This window comes from Trichomycterus rosablanca, chromosome 23 (genome assembly GCF_030014385.1).
Source record: "Trichomycterus rosablanca isolate fTriRos1 chromosome 23, fTriRos1.hap1, whole genome shotgun sequence".
In the NCBI taxonomy this organism is placed as follows: Eukaryota; Metazoa; Chordata; class Actinopteri; order Siluriformes; family Trichomycteridae; genus Trichomycterus; species Trichomycterus rosablanca.
Window position 1 is genome coordinate 12,314,443 of NC_086010.1, and position 14,547 is coordinate 12,328,989.

Sequence of the window (14,547 nt, forward strand, 5' to 3'; positions counted from 1 at the left end):
TATAAGGCTTCTTTTTTTGCACAGTGAAGTTTTAAGTGGCATTTAGAGTCCCCCAGAGTCCTGAGAACCTGCGCGGACCAGCTTTGTGGAGTTCTGCAGCACATTTTTAATCTGAGCCTGCATCTCATGAAGGTTCCAGTGCTGTGGAAGACATCGTGCCTCGTTCCAGTACCAAGGAAGTCTTCTCCTTCTGCCCTCAACGACTACAGACCGATTGCCTTAACATCACACATTATAAAGGCAATAGAGAGACTTGTACTAGCCCATCTCAGACCTCAGGTGACCACCTCCCTGGACCCACTGCAGTTCGCCTACCGCCATGAGATTTGTGTTGAGGACGCCATCATCTACTTGCTACAACAAGCACACTTGCATTTGGATCTAGCTGGCAGCTCTGTGAGGATTATATTCTTTGATTTCTCCAGATGGTGGTTAAAAACACCATCCAGCCTTTCATGCTTAAAGAGAAGCTCCAAATGATGCAAGTGGACACCTTCACAACCTCCTGGATTACTGACTACCTGACAGACAGACCGCAGTTTGTGCGACTGAAAGGAGGTGTATCTGATCAGGTGGTTAGCAGCATAGGAGCACCGCAGGGGACTGTTCTCTCACCTTTTCTCTTTACCCTGTGTACCTCGGATTTCCAGTACAACTCTGAGTCCTGTCATCTACAAAAGTTCTCAGATGACTCAGCAGTGGTGGGGTGTATCAGGGGTGGAGATGAGAGTGAGTACAGGGATCTGGTTGACCGCTTTGTCTCATGGTCAAGGAACAACCACCTTTTAAATGTGACCAAGACAAAAGAGGTGGTCCTAGGCTTCAGGAGGACCAGGACTGCTTTGAAACCCCTCTGTATCCTGGGGGAGGAGGTGGAGGTGGTGGAAAGTTACAAATATCTTGGTGTCCATATTGACAACAGACTGGACTGGAAGTGTAACACCGAGGCTGTCTACAGAAAGGGTCAGAGCAGACTTTATTTTTTAAGAAGGCTCATGTCCTTCAATGTATGCAGCAAGATGCTACACATTTTTTACCAGTCTGTAGTGGAAAGTGCAGTTTTCTATGCAGCTATCTGCTGGGGAAGCAGCATTAGAGCCAAAGACTCCAAGAAGCTTAACAAGCTTATCAGGAAGGCTGGTTCTGTGCTGGGGTTTGCTCTGGAGCCCCTAGAACTAGTTGTTGAGCAGAGAATCTTGCACAAGCTGCTAAATATAATGGACAACACCACACACCCATTACATGACATGCTGATCAAACAGCAAAGTACTTTCAGTGGAAGGTTCCGCCAACTTCGCTGCAACAAAGAGCGCTATAGGAAGTCATTTCTGCCCACAGGGATGGCAACCTACAATGACTCTCACTGGTGCAAGAGAAGGACGCAGAACCTATGATAATAATACCACAAGACAATAACTTGATCACTTGGTACTACCTGTTCCATAATTTACACATAGTAATGTTCTTATTTGCACAGCTTTAATTGCACAATTTATGTAACTGCACCTCTAGGCTCCCTCCTTTTCAGTTTTTGTTTTTTGTTCTGTTAGATGTTTTATATTCTTATTCTTTTTAAATTATTACAGTGGGGCCAAAAAGTATTTAGTCAGCCACTGATTGTGCAAGTTCTCCTACTTAGAAAGATGAGAGAGGTCTGTAATTTTCATCATAGGTACACTTCAACTATGAGAGGCAAAATGAGAAAAAAAAAATCCAGGAAATCACATTGTAGGATTTTTAAAGAATTTATTTGTAAATTATGGTGGAAAATAAGTATTTGGTCAATAACAAAAGTTCAACTCAATACTTTGTAACATAACCTTTGTTGGCAATGACAGAGGTCAAACGTTTCCTGTAAGTCTTCACCAGGTTTGCACACACTGTAGCTGGTATTTTGGCCCATTCCTCCATGCAGATCTCCTCTAGAGCAGTGATGTTTTGGGGCTGTCGCTGGGCAACACGGACTTTCAACTCCCTCCACAAATTTTCTATGGGGTTGAGGTCTGGAGACTGGCTAGGCCACTCCAGGACCTTGAAATGCTTTTTACGGAGCCACTCCTTCGTTGCCCGAGCGGTGTGTTTGGGATCATTGTCATGCTGGAAGACCCAGCCACGTTCCATCTTCAATGCTCTCACTGATGGAAGGAGGTTTTGGCTTAAAATCTCACGATACATGGCCCCGTTCATTCTTCCCTTAACACGGATCAGTCGTCCTGTCCCCTTTGCAGAAAAACAGCCCCAAAGCATGATGTTTCCACCCCCATGCTTCACAGTAGGTATGGTGTTCTTGGGATGCAACTCAGCATTCTTCTTCCTCCAAACACGACGAGTTGAGTTTTTACCAAAAAGTTTCATTTTGGTTTCATCTGACCACATGATATTCTCCCAATCCTCTTCTGGATCATCCATATGCTCTCTGGCAAACTTCAGACGGGCCTGGACATGTACTGGCTTAAGCAGGGGGACACGCCTGGCACTGCAGGATTTGAGTCCCTCTCGGCGTAGTGTGTTACTGATGGTAGCCTGTGTTACTTTGGTTCCAGCTCTCTGCAGGTCATTCATCAGGTCCCTCCGTGTAGTTCTGGGATTTTTGCTCACCGTTCTCATGATCATTTTGACCCCACGGGATGAGATCTTGACCCAAAGGGAGATTATCAATGGTCTTGTATGTCTTCCATTTTCTTACAATTGCTCCCACAGTTGATTTATTCACACCAACCTGCTTGCCTATTGTAGATTCACTCTTCCCAGCCTGGTGCAGGTCTACAATTTTTTTCCTGGTGTCCTTCGACAGCTCTTTGGTCTTGGCCATGGTTGAGTTTGGAGTCTGACTGTTTGAGGCTGTGGACAGGTGTCTTTTATACAGATAACGAGGTCAAACAGGTGCCATTAATACAGGTAACGAGTGGAGGACAGAAGAGCTTCTTAAAGAAGAAGTTACGGGTCTGTGAGAGCCAAAAATCTTGCTTGTTTGTGGGTGACCAAATACTTATTTTCCACCATAATTTACAAATAAATTCTTTACAAATCCTACAATGTGATTTCCTGGCTTTTTTTTTCCTCATTTTGTCTCTCAAAGTTGAAGTGTACCTATGATGTAAATTACAGACCTCTCTCATCTTTCTAAGTAGGAGAACTTGCACAATCAGTGACTGACTAAATACTTTTTGGCCCCACTGTATATTCTATTTTCTTTTTTATATATTTTGTAGATTTTATATCTTAATTCTTATTCTTTCCTCCCCATTGTAATATCATTGTGTGATGTTTGTTTGATGTTTGTAATAATTGTAATTGCTGCTGCTACACCGCAATTTCCCTTCGGGAATCAATAAAGTAATCAATCAATCATTTGTGCATGTGACTCTGTATTGTAGTGCTTGCCAAAGGTTTGCCAAAGTAATCCCTCACCCATGTAGTTATATCAGCTATTGTTGAGTGTCGGTTCTTGATGCAGTGCCGTCTGAGGGATCGAAGATCACGGGCATTCAGCTTAAGCTTGCGCCCTTGGCCTTCGATTCCTTGAATGGTTTAACGATATGCACTGTAGAGGGAGAAATATGCAAATTCCTTCCAATCTTTCTTTGAGGTTCATTGTTTATAAACATTTCAATCATTTTCTCACACATTTGTTGATTAACTGGAGATCCTCTGATCATCTTTGCTCATCAAAGACTCAGCCTTTCCTGGATGCTGCTTTTGTACCAAACCATGATTACAATCACCTGTTGACATCATGTGTTTGGAATCACATCATTATTAAGTTTTTTCACCTCATTACTAGGGCTACATTCCCACTGTCCCAACGTTTTTTGGAATGTGTTGCAGACCTGAAATGCAGGAATGGATGTTTATTAATAGATGAAATGAAGTTGAGCAGATAAAACATGAAATATCTCAGGTTCAAACTGTCTGCAATCAAATAGAAGTTAAAGTAAATGTAAGGAACACTGCATTTTCCATACTGTCCCAACTTTTTCTGATTTGGGGTTGTACAGTATACAGTATTAATATATCACTTGAATGGCGGAAACCATTTATTCACAAGACATACTTCATATGTGTAAGATGATTTACCAGACAGTCTCAACCAGCGAGCAACAATATGTATGTACAGTATGTACTGTATGTACCCTCTGTCTGGTGACTTTTCCAGGGTGGTTCCTGATTTTCGCCCAGTGAATTGTACCCATCATCACCCTGAATCAGATAAAGCAGTGGTAAAACAGACAATCGGTTAATGAATGAATTAATTGTGAATGCTGTACTGACTTCGTCAGCAAAGATTAATTAGATTTCTTTTGGAGCAGATAATAAACAGTGAGCAGAAAGAGCTGTGTGTAAAATAAGCCTGAATCCCAAGTGACACTAAGAATAGGTCATCATGCCCACTATGGGAGCAAGTTGCCCTATAACAATCTTCCCATGACCCTCTCTCTCTCTCTCTCTCTCTCTCTCTCTCTCTCTCTCTCTCTCTCTCTCTCTCTCTCTCTCTCTCTCTCTCTCTCACTCACTTCACATCATAAGAGGTTGAAGGACTTTAAACGTCAGAATGTCTGTCTTGAGGAAAGATAGTAAAATGTAACAGCTTTTCTAAATGGCTAAATGGACTTTTACTCTACTCAGCTTCATCAGGACAAAACAGAATAAAAGGTTAAAGTTCAAATCAGGTGAGTGTAAAATTATGTGGTTGTTCTGAAATGGTGATAATGCATTTAGAGGTAGGTAACCCTGTTATGTAACACAACAGATAGTTTATTAAAATGTAACCTTATAGATCATCATGTCTTATTTTAAATTACAAAAACACAATATTTAAACACATCATCTTTGAGGCCCAATGAGATTAAAAGTGTATCTTGTTTAGAAAAAATTACTAAATTTCATTAAATGAATGTTGCCTAATTAAAGGTAAGTAAGGTATTTAAATGAAAATGAACACACTATATACACTGATCAGCCATAACATTAAAACCACCTCCTTGTTTCTACTCTCACATCCATTTTATCAGCTCCACTTACCATATAGAAGCACTTTGTAGTGCTACAGTTACTGACTGTAGTCCATCTGTTTCTCTACATACTTTTTTAACCTGCTTTCACCCTGTTCTTCAATGGTCAGGACCCCTACAGGACCACCACAGAGCAGGTATTATTTGGTGGTGGATCATTCTCAGCACTGCAGTGACACTGACATGGTGGTGGTGTGTTAGTGTGTATTGTGCTGGTATGAGTTGAAAACACAGCAGCGCTGCTGGAGATTTTAAATACCATGTCCAGTCTATTATACACTCCTACCTAGTTGGTCTACCTTGTAAATGTAAAGTCACTCATCTATTGCTGCTGTTTGAGTTGGGCATCTTCTAGACCATCATCAGTGGTCACAAGACGCTGCCCACGGGATGCTGTTGGCTGGATATTTTTGGTTGGTGGACTATTCTCAGTCCAGCAGTGACAGTGAGGTGTTTAAAAACTCCATCAGCGCTGCTGTGTCTTATCCACTCATACCAGCACAACACACACAAACACACCAACACCATGTCAGTGTCACTGCAGTGCTAAGAATGATCCACCACCCAAATAATACCTGCTCTGTAGTGGTCCTGGGAGAGTCCTGACCATTGAAGAACAGCATGCAGAGAAACAGAAGGACTACAGTCAGTAATTGTAAAACTACAAAGTGCTTCTATATGGTAAATGACGCTGATAAAATGGACAGTGAGTGCAGAAACAAGGAGGTGGTTTTAATGTTATAGTTGATCAGTATATATACAGGTACTGGTCATAAAATTAGAATATTATGAAAAAGTTGATTTATTTCAGTAATTCCATTCAGAAAGTGAAACTTGTATATTATATTCATTCATTACACACAGACTGATGTATTTCAAATGTTTATTTCTTTTAATGTTGATGATTATAACTGACAACTAATGAAAACCCCAAATTCAGTATCTCAGAAAATTAGAATATTGTGACAAGGTACAATTTTGAAGACACCTGGTGCCACACTCTAATCAGCTAATTAACTCAAAACACCTGCAAAGGCCTTTAAATGGTCTCTCAGTCTAGTTCTGTAGGCTACACAAGCATGGGGAAGACTGCTGACTTGACAGTTGTTCAAAAGACGACCATTGACACCTTGCACAAGGAGGGCAAGACACAAAAGGTCATTGCTAAAGAGGCTGGCTGTTCACAGAGCTCTGTGTCCAAGCACATTAATAGAGAGGCGAAGGGAAGGAAAAGATGTGGTAGAAAAAAGTGTACAAGCATTAGGGCTAACCGCACCCTGGAGAGGATTGTGAAACAAAACCCAAAAATGTGGGGGAGATTCACAAAGAGTGGACTGCAGCTGGAGTCAGTGCTTCAAGAACCACCACGCACAGACGTATGCAAAACATGGGTTTCAGCTGTCGCATTCCTTGTGTCAAGCCACTCTTGAACAAGAGACAGCGTCAGAAGCGTTTCGCCTGGGCTAAGGACTGGACTGCTGCTGAGTGGTCCAAAGTTATGTTCTCTGATGAAAGTAAATTTTGCATTACCTTTGGAAATCAAGGTCCCAGAGTCTGGAGGAAGAGAGGAGAGGCACAGAATCCACGTTGCTTGAGGTCCAGTGTAAAGTTTCCACAGTCAGTAATGGTTTGGAGTGCCATGTCATCTGCTGGTGTTGGCTCACTGTGTTTTCTGAGGTCCAAGGTCAACGCAGCCGTCTACCAGGAAGTTTTAGAGCACTTCATGCTTCCTGCTGCTGACCAACTTTATGGAAATGCAGATTTCATTTTCCAACAGGACTTGGCACCTGCACACAGTGCCAAAGCTACCAGTACCTGGTTTAAGGACCATGGTATCCCTGTTCTTAATTGGCCAGCAAACTCGCCTGACCTTAACCCCATAGAAAATCTATGGGGTATTGTGAAGAGGAAGATGCGATACGCCAGACCCAACAATTCAGAAGAGCTGAAGGCCACTATCAAAGCAACCTGGGCTCTCGTAACACCTGAGCAGTGCCACAGACTGATGGACTCCATGCCAAGCCGCATTGCTGCAGTAATCCAGGCAAAAGGAGCCCCAACTAAGTATTGAGTGCTGTACATGCTCATACTTTTCATTTTCATACTTTTCAGTTGGCCAACATTTCTAAAAATCCTTTTTTTGTATTGGTCTTAAGTAATATTCTAATTTTCTGAGATACTGAATTTGGGGTTTTCATTAGTTGTCAGTTATAATCATCAACATTAAAAGAAATAAACATTTGAAATATATCAGTCTGTGTGTAATGAATTAATATAATATACAAGTTTCACTTTTTGAATGGAATTACTGAAATAAATCAACTTTTTCATGATATTCTAATTTTATGACCAGCACCAGTATATATATACAGTGTATCACAAAAGTGAGTACACCCCTCACATTTCTGCAGATATTTAAGTATATCTTTTCATGGGACAACACTGACAAAATGACACTTTGACACAATGAAAAGTAGTCTGTGTGCAGCTTATATAACAGTGTAAATTTATTCTTCCCTCAAAATAACTCAATATACAGCCATTAATGTCTAAACCACCGGCAACAAAAGTGAGTACACCCCTTATTGAAAGTTCCTGAAGTGTCAATATTTTGTGTGGCCATCATTATTTCCCAGAACTGCCTTAACTCTCCTGGGCATGGAGTTTACCAGAGCTTCACAGGTTGCCACTGGAATGCTTTTCCACTCCTCCATGACGACATCACGGAGCTGGCGGATATTCGAGACTTTGCGCTCATCCACCTTCCGCTTGAGGATGCCCCAAAGATGTTCTATTGGGTTTAGGTCTGGAGACATGCTTGGCCAGTCCATCACCTTTACCCTCAGCCTCTTCAATAAAGCAGTGGTCGTCTTAGAGGTGTGTTTGGGGTCATTATCATGCTGGAACACTGCCCTGCGACCCAGTTTCCGGAGGGAGGGGATCATGCTCTGCTTCAGTATTTCACAGTACATATTGGAGTTCATGTGTCCCTCAATGAAATGTAACTCCCCAACACCTGCTGCACTCATGCAGCCCCAGACCATGGCATTCCCACCACCATGCTTGACTGTAGGCATGACACACTTATCTTTGTACTCCTCACCTGATTGCCGCCACACATGCTTGAGACCATCTGAACCAAACAAATTAATCTTGGTCTCATCAGACCATAGGACATGGTTCCAGTAATCCATGTCCTTTGTTGACATGTCTTCAGCAAACTGTTTGCAGGCTTTCTTGTGTAGAGACTTCAGAAGAGGCTTCCTTCTGAGGTGACAGCCATGCAGACCAATTTGATGTAGTGTGCGGCGTATGGTCTGAGCACTGACAGGCTGACCCCCCACCTTTTCAATCTCTGCAGCAATGCTGACAGCACTCCTGCGCCTATCTTTCAAAGACAGCAGTTGGATGTGACGCTGAGCACGTGCACTCAGCTTCTTTGGACGACCAACGTGAGGTCTGTTCTGAGTGGACCCTGCTCTTTTAAAACGCTGGATGATCTTGGCCACTGTGCTGCAGCCCAGTTTCAGGGTGTTGGCAATCTTCTTGTAGCCTTGGCCATCTTCATGTAGCGCAACAATTCGTCTTTTAGGATCCTCAGAGAGTTCTTTGCCATGAGGTGCCATGTTGGAACTTTCAGTGACCAGTATGAGAGAGTGTGAGAGCTGTACTACTAAATTGAACACACCTGCTCCCTATGCACACCTGAGACCTAGTAACACTAACAAATCACATGACATTTTGGAGGGAAAATGACAAGCAGTGCTCAATTTGGACATTTAGGGGTGTAGTCTCTTCGGGGTGTACTCACTTTTGTTGCCGGTGGTTTAGACATTAATGGCTGTATATTGAGTTATTTTGAGGGAAGAATAAATTTACACTGTTATATAAGCTGCACACAGACTACTTTTCATTGTGTCAAAGTGTCATTTTGTCAGTGTTGTCCCATGAAAAGATATACTTAAATATCTGCAGAAATGTGAGGGGTGTACTCACTTTTGTGATACACTGTATATATATATATATATATATATATATATATATATATATATACTGTATATATATATATTATATATATATATATATACTGTATATATATATACACACATACATACAGTGTATCACAAAAGTGAGTACACCCCTCACATTTCTGCAAATATTTTATTATATCTTTTCATGGGACAACACTATAGAAATAATACTTGGATATAACTTAGAGTAGTCAGTGTACAGCTTGTATAGCAGTGTAGATTTACTGTCTTCTGAAAATAACTCAACACACAGCCATTAATGTCTAAATGGCTGGCAACATAAGTGAGTACACCCCACAGTGAACATGTCCAAATTGTGCCCAAAGTGTCAATATTTTGTGTGACCACCATTATTATCCAGCACTGCCTTAACCCTCCTGGGCATGGAATTCACCAGAGCTGCACAGGTTGCTACTGGAATCCTCTTCCACTCCTCCATGATGACATCACGGAGCTGGTGGATGTTAGACACCTTGAACTCCTCCACCTTCCACTTGAGGATGCGCCACAGGTGCTCAATTGGGTTTAGTACATCACCTTTACCTTCAGCTTCCTCAGCAAGGCAGTTGTCATCTTGGAGGTTGTGTTTGGGGTCGTTATCCTGTTGGAAAACTGCCATGAGGCCCAGTTTTTGAAGGGAGGGGATCATGCTCTGTTTCAGAATGTCACAGTACATGTTGGAATTCATGATTCCCTCAATGAACTGCAGCTCCCCAGTGCCAGCAACACTCATGCAGCCCAAGACCATGATGCTACCACCACCATGCTTGACTGTAGGCAAGATACAGTCTTGGTACTTCTCACCAGGGCGCCGCCACACATGCTGGACACCATCTGAGCCAAACAAGTTTATCTTGGTCTCGTCAGACCACAGGGCATTCCAGTAATCCATGTTCTTGGACTGCTTGTCTTCAGCAAACTGTTTGCGGGCTTTCTTGTGCGTCAGCTTCCTTCTGGGATGACGACCATGCAGACCGAGTTGATGCAGTGTGCGGCGTATGGTCTGAGCACTGACAGGCTGACCTCCCACGTCTTCAACCTCTGCAGCAATGCTGGCAGCACTCATGTGTCTATTTTTTAAAGCCAACCTCTGGATATGACGCCGAACACGTGGACTCGACTTCTTTGGTCGACCCTGGCGAAGCCTGTTCCGAGTGGAACCTGTCCTGGAAAACCGCTGTATGACCTTGGCCACCATGCTGTAGCTCAGTTTCAGGGTGTTAGCAATCTTCTTATAGCCCAGGCCATCTTTGTGGAGAGCAACAATTCTATTTCTCACATCCTCAGAGAGTTCTTTGCCATGAGGTGCCATGTTGAATATCCAGTGGCCAGTATGAGAGAATTGTACCCAAAACACCAAATTTAACAGCCCTGCTCCCCATTTACACCTGGGACCTTGACACATGACACCAGGGAGGGACAACGACACATTTAGGCACAATTTGGACATGTTCACTGTGGGGTGTACTCACTTATGTTGCAGCTATTTAGACATTAATGGCTGTGTGTTGAGTTATTTTCAGAAGACAGTAAATCTACACTGCTATACAAGCTGTACACTGACTACTCTAAGTTATATCCAAGTTTCATGTCTATAGTGTTGTCCCATGAAAAGATATAATGAAATATTTGCAGAAATGTGAGGGGTGTACTCACTTTTGTGATACACTGTACATACATACATATTATTTAGTATTTACACACACACAATCACACATACTACTGTATATGGACAAAAGTATTGGGACACCTACTCAACTCCTGCTGCAGACTGTACAACCCTGGACTTTAATTTATCCGGAAAAAGAACATCTACAATTGTATATGTGAAAATATATACTAACAGACTAATGTACTTCCTTCCTTTTCCCCACCACTATAATAGCTGCCACTCTTCTAAAAAGGCTTTCCACAAATTATTATTGACCATTCACAAGAGCATTTGTGAGGTCAGACAGCTCTGTGCATGCCAGTTAAGTTCATTCACACCAAACTCACCTGCCATGAAGCTCTTAGTGCCCTGTTTTTGTGCCGATGTTAATGCCAGAGGAGGTTTGGAACTCTGCAGTTGTTGAGTCATGAGAGTTGGCAACTTTTATGCACTGTGGGTCTTTAGTACCACACTCGAATTCAGTGAGCTCTTAATTTTCACTTCAATTTCCTTCTTCTTTTTATTCATTATTCCCAAGTTTTTCTCAGATTAGCTCTTTGAGTTCCTAAGGTTTTAAATGTCTTACTTGTTAGCTTCACAACTGTCAGTTCAACAATCAGTTTCGGACTATGTCATTGCAATTAAAATTGAGCTCTTCTGTCTCTTGGTGCAATAAATGTAATCAATTGGTTTTTATGAGCTCCATCTGGTAATGTTTAGGTTTAAAAATAAATATTAGGGCCGCTCAGGTGGCGCAGCGGTAAAACACACACTGTTCACCAGAGCTGAGATCTCGAATACATCGTATCAAATCTGGGCTCTGCCTTGCCAGCTGAGGCTGTGGCTACATGAACAACGATTGGCCTGTTGTTCAGATAAGGGGCGGGACTAAAGCCGGATGGGGACTCTATCTCAGACTAGTGCGATTACGACCTTTGCTGACTGGCTGGTGGCGCCTGCACGGAGATGGGGAAGGAGTGCGGTAGAGGGTGTGGCCCTCCGTGCACAGCGCTGTACCGCACTGCACTCGTCAAGTGTAGGTGATAAGATGTTCGATTGCTGTGCACGTGTCGGAGGGGGCGTGGAGCAGCCTCCTCCTCCCCAATCAGGAGCAGGGACCAGCATTAGTGAGAGGATGATTGACGGGTAGAAATTGGATGCGGTTAAGTGGGAGAAAAAAGGGGGTAAAAAAAATATATATTAAAAAGTTAATAATAATGAAAATCTTAATATTGATTATAATAATAATTATACTCTTACTACTACTACTGCTAATAATAATAATAATAATAATAATAATGGATACATTTGTAGACAGTAGTTAATTGTAAATATATAAAATAATAGATAATACATAGTAAATAATACATTGTAAACATATCAAAATAAAACACAATCATGTCCAATGACTTGTGTACTTCCTATATTAATATCTGAATAAAGTCTTATAAATTTATTCTTTCATCTTTATTTTCCACTTTACGGTAAATATGGAGATTATTACCATTATTATGGGGAAACACAGGGTGAAAATACACACTGCCAAAATCTTTTAAAGGTGCTGCCACATACATTAATTTATTCATTCCTAAGAGCAATTCATAGTATTCAGGTCACCTAAGGAAATACATGTAGACAAATTTAGTTGGCAACTAAAATGAAAACTTGTATAGGTTACTAGAAGGTGCAGCCTACAATCAAACCCCAATTCCATAAAAGTCAAAACAAAGTAAAACGCTAATAAAAACAGAAAGCAGTGATTTACTAATTTACTTTGACAGTTATTTAAACAAAAACAGTACAAAAACAAGATACATAATGTCTTACCCCAGCATTTTTATTGATTTTGTAAATATACATTAATTCTTGGATGGTTGGTGCTGGAAACACATTTCTAGAAAATCATGTAAAATCTTAAAATAACCTCCTGCATCTTTATAATATTGCTGCCCTCTGTCACAGTGGAAGTCATATCTCAACAGTGTCTAAAAATGCTCTCGACATGTCTAAGCCTCACCTGAAATAGAAGCACATTGGATATGTGTATTGTGGTCTGGCGAATCAACCTTCCAGGTTGTTTTTGGCCCATGTCCAGTATTTCCATAAATAAAAGGACCATCCAGATTGTTACCAGCGTAAATCCAGAGTTAGTCATATTTTTGGGCCCATGTTTTTTAAACATGACAATGGCAAGCAACATTCCACATGTGGTACATTAGCATTGCTGTGTAATCAGAGATAGTGGATGTTATTTTAGCCTGACTGAAGTCTAAGCCTGTCTTCTATAAAAAATGTGGTTCTGTATGTAGACCAAAATGAGACTAAAGGAAGACTAAAGTAAAAGACAGATCTTTTTATATTATACTTTAGAATATCTTTAGTAGATTGATATTGGGACAGTGGTAGCCTAGTGGGTAGAGCTTTGGGGTGTCAATCAGGTGTCAATCTGTCAAACAGATTGTCGGATCAAATCCAGCTTCTGCTATGCAGCCACTGTTGGGACCAAGGCCTTTAACCCTCTCTGCTTCATGGGTGCTGTACAATATCCCAGCTCATTTGAAAGCTTGGGTCAGAGCACAGGGTCAGTCATTGTATGGTGCCCCTGAAGCAGAGAGGGTTAAAGGCCCTGCTCAAGGTGGCCCAACAGTGGCTGAATGGCAGTGCTGGGATTTTAACTCTCAACCTTTTGGTTAATAGCCCAAAGCTCTACCTAATAGGCTACCACTGTCCCTACACTGGCTTGTAAAATATATTTGTCTTCTTTCTTGTCAGCAAAATGTCTGAGATGAACAGAACCATGGAAGATGGCCTGAGTGATTCAGAATCAGACACTTCACTCCATCATAAGTATACAGGGCCCGTGATAAATGGTCTACATCTTCGATCTCCTCCTGGAGCTTGTGTGCTCTTGGCTGGTGTGCTGCTGCTGGTAGGGACTGGAGTGGCTGTCGCTGGTTACTGGCCTCATCACCCTCGGAAAACGACACCGCATCATGCACCGTCTGGCCGAACGCCCTCAGAAAAACTGAAACTGGTTGGCCCTATAATTATGGGCTTCGGCCTTTTCATCTTTATTTGCGCCAGCACTCTTCTCTATGAGAATCGCGACCATCGGCTAAAGAAAAATCGGACACTAGAGAGATGCAAAAACTCCAGTCAACGCTCACAGCCAAAAACAAACCCCGACACACACATTCCGACCTTGTCTCCAATAAACATTGAGAGTCTACAAGATGGAAATGCTGTCCCTGCCCTCAACTGCTCTCGCCCCACCAGTAAGGTGAACTTTGACCCCTCAGATAGCAGGGACCATGTCAGATTAACTTTTACGGTCATCAAAATAAACAACTGCCTTTTAAACTGTCCAGACTCTAATGTTTAAGAGTGCTTACTGGTCCAGGGTGGGAGGGGACAGAATAAAAATGTCAAGGACAATGCAAACACAGAATTTAGGTACTACTAAGAGAAAGTGGGCCAGAGATGAGTGGGGGCAGCATACAGTATTTTTTACACTTTCTACAATGCAATATACTAATAAACTACCAAGAAGAATACGTTTAATACATTTCTGCTTTATTTTATTATTTAATTCATTTGTGCTTTATTTAATTTGTGGTATGATGATAGCATTTTGTCTTACCCCCCAATCAGCCCCCCATTAAAAGAACCAGCACCTATTTTTATATTGTGTTCTTGCACTATTCAAAAATATTACCTCCATAAATGTTATCTTTAAAAAATGTTTGCGTAAAATGTTTGATGTTATTTCATGAATTTCTATTCAAGTCATTTCTATACATATTTTTAAAAAGATGCCACAAAGTTAATTGTTAGATTTTTTTTCATCCACAGT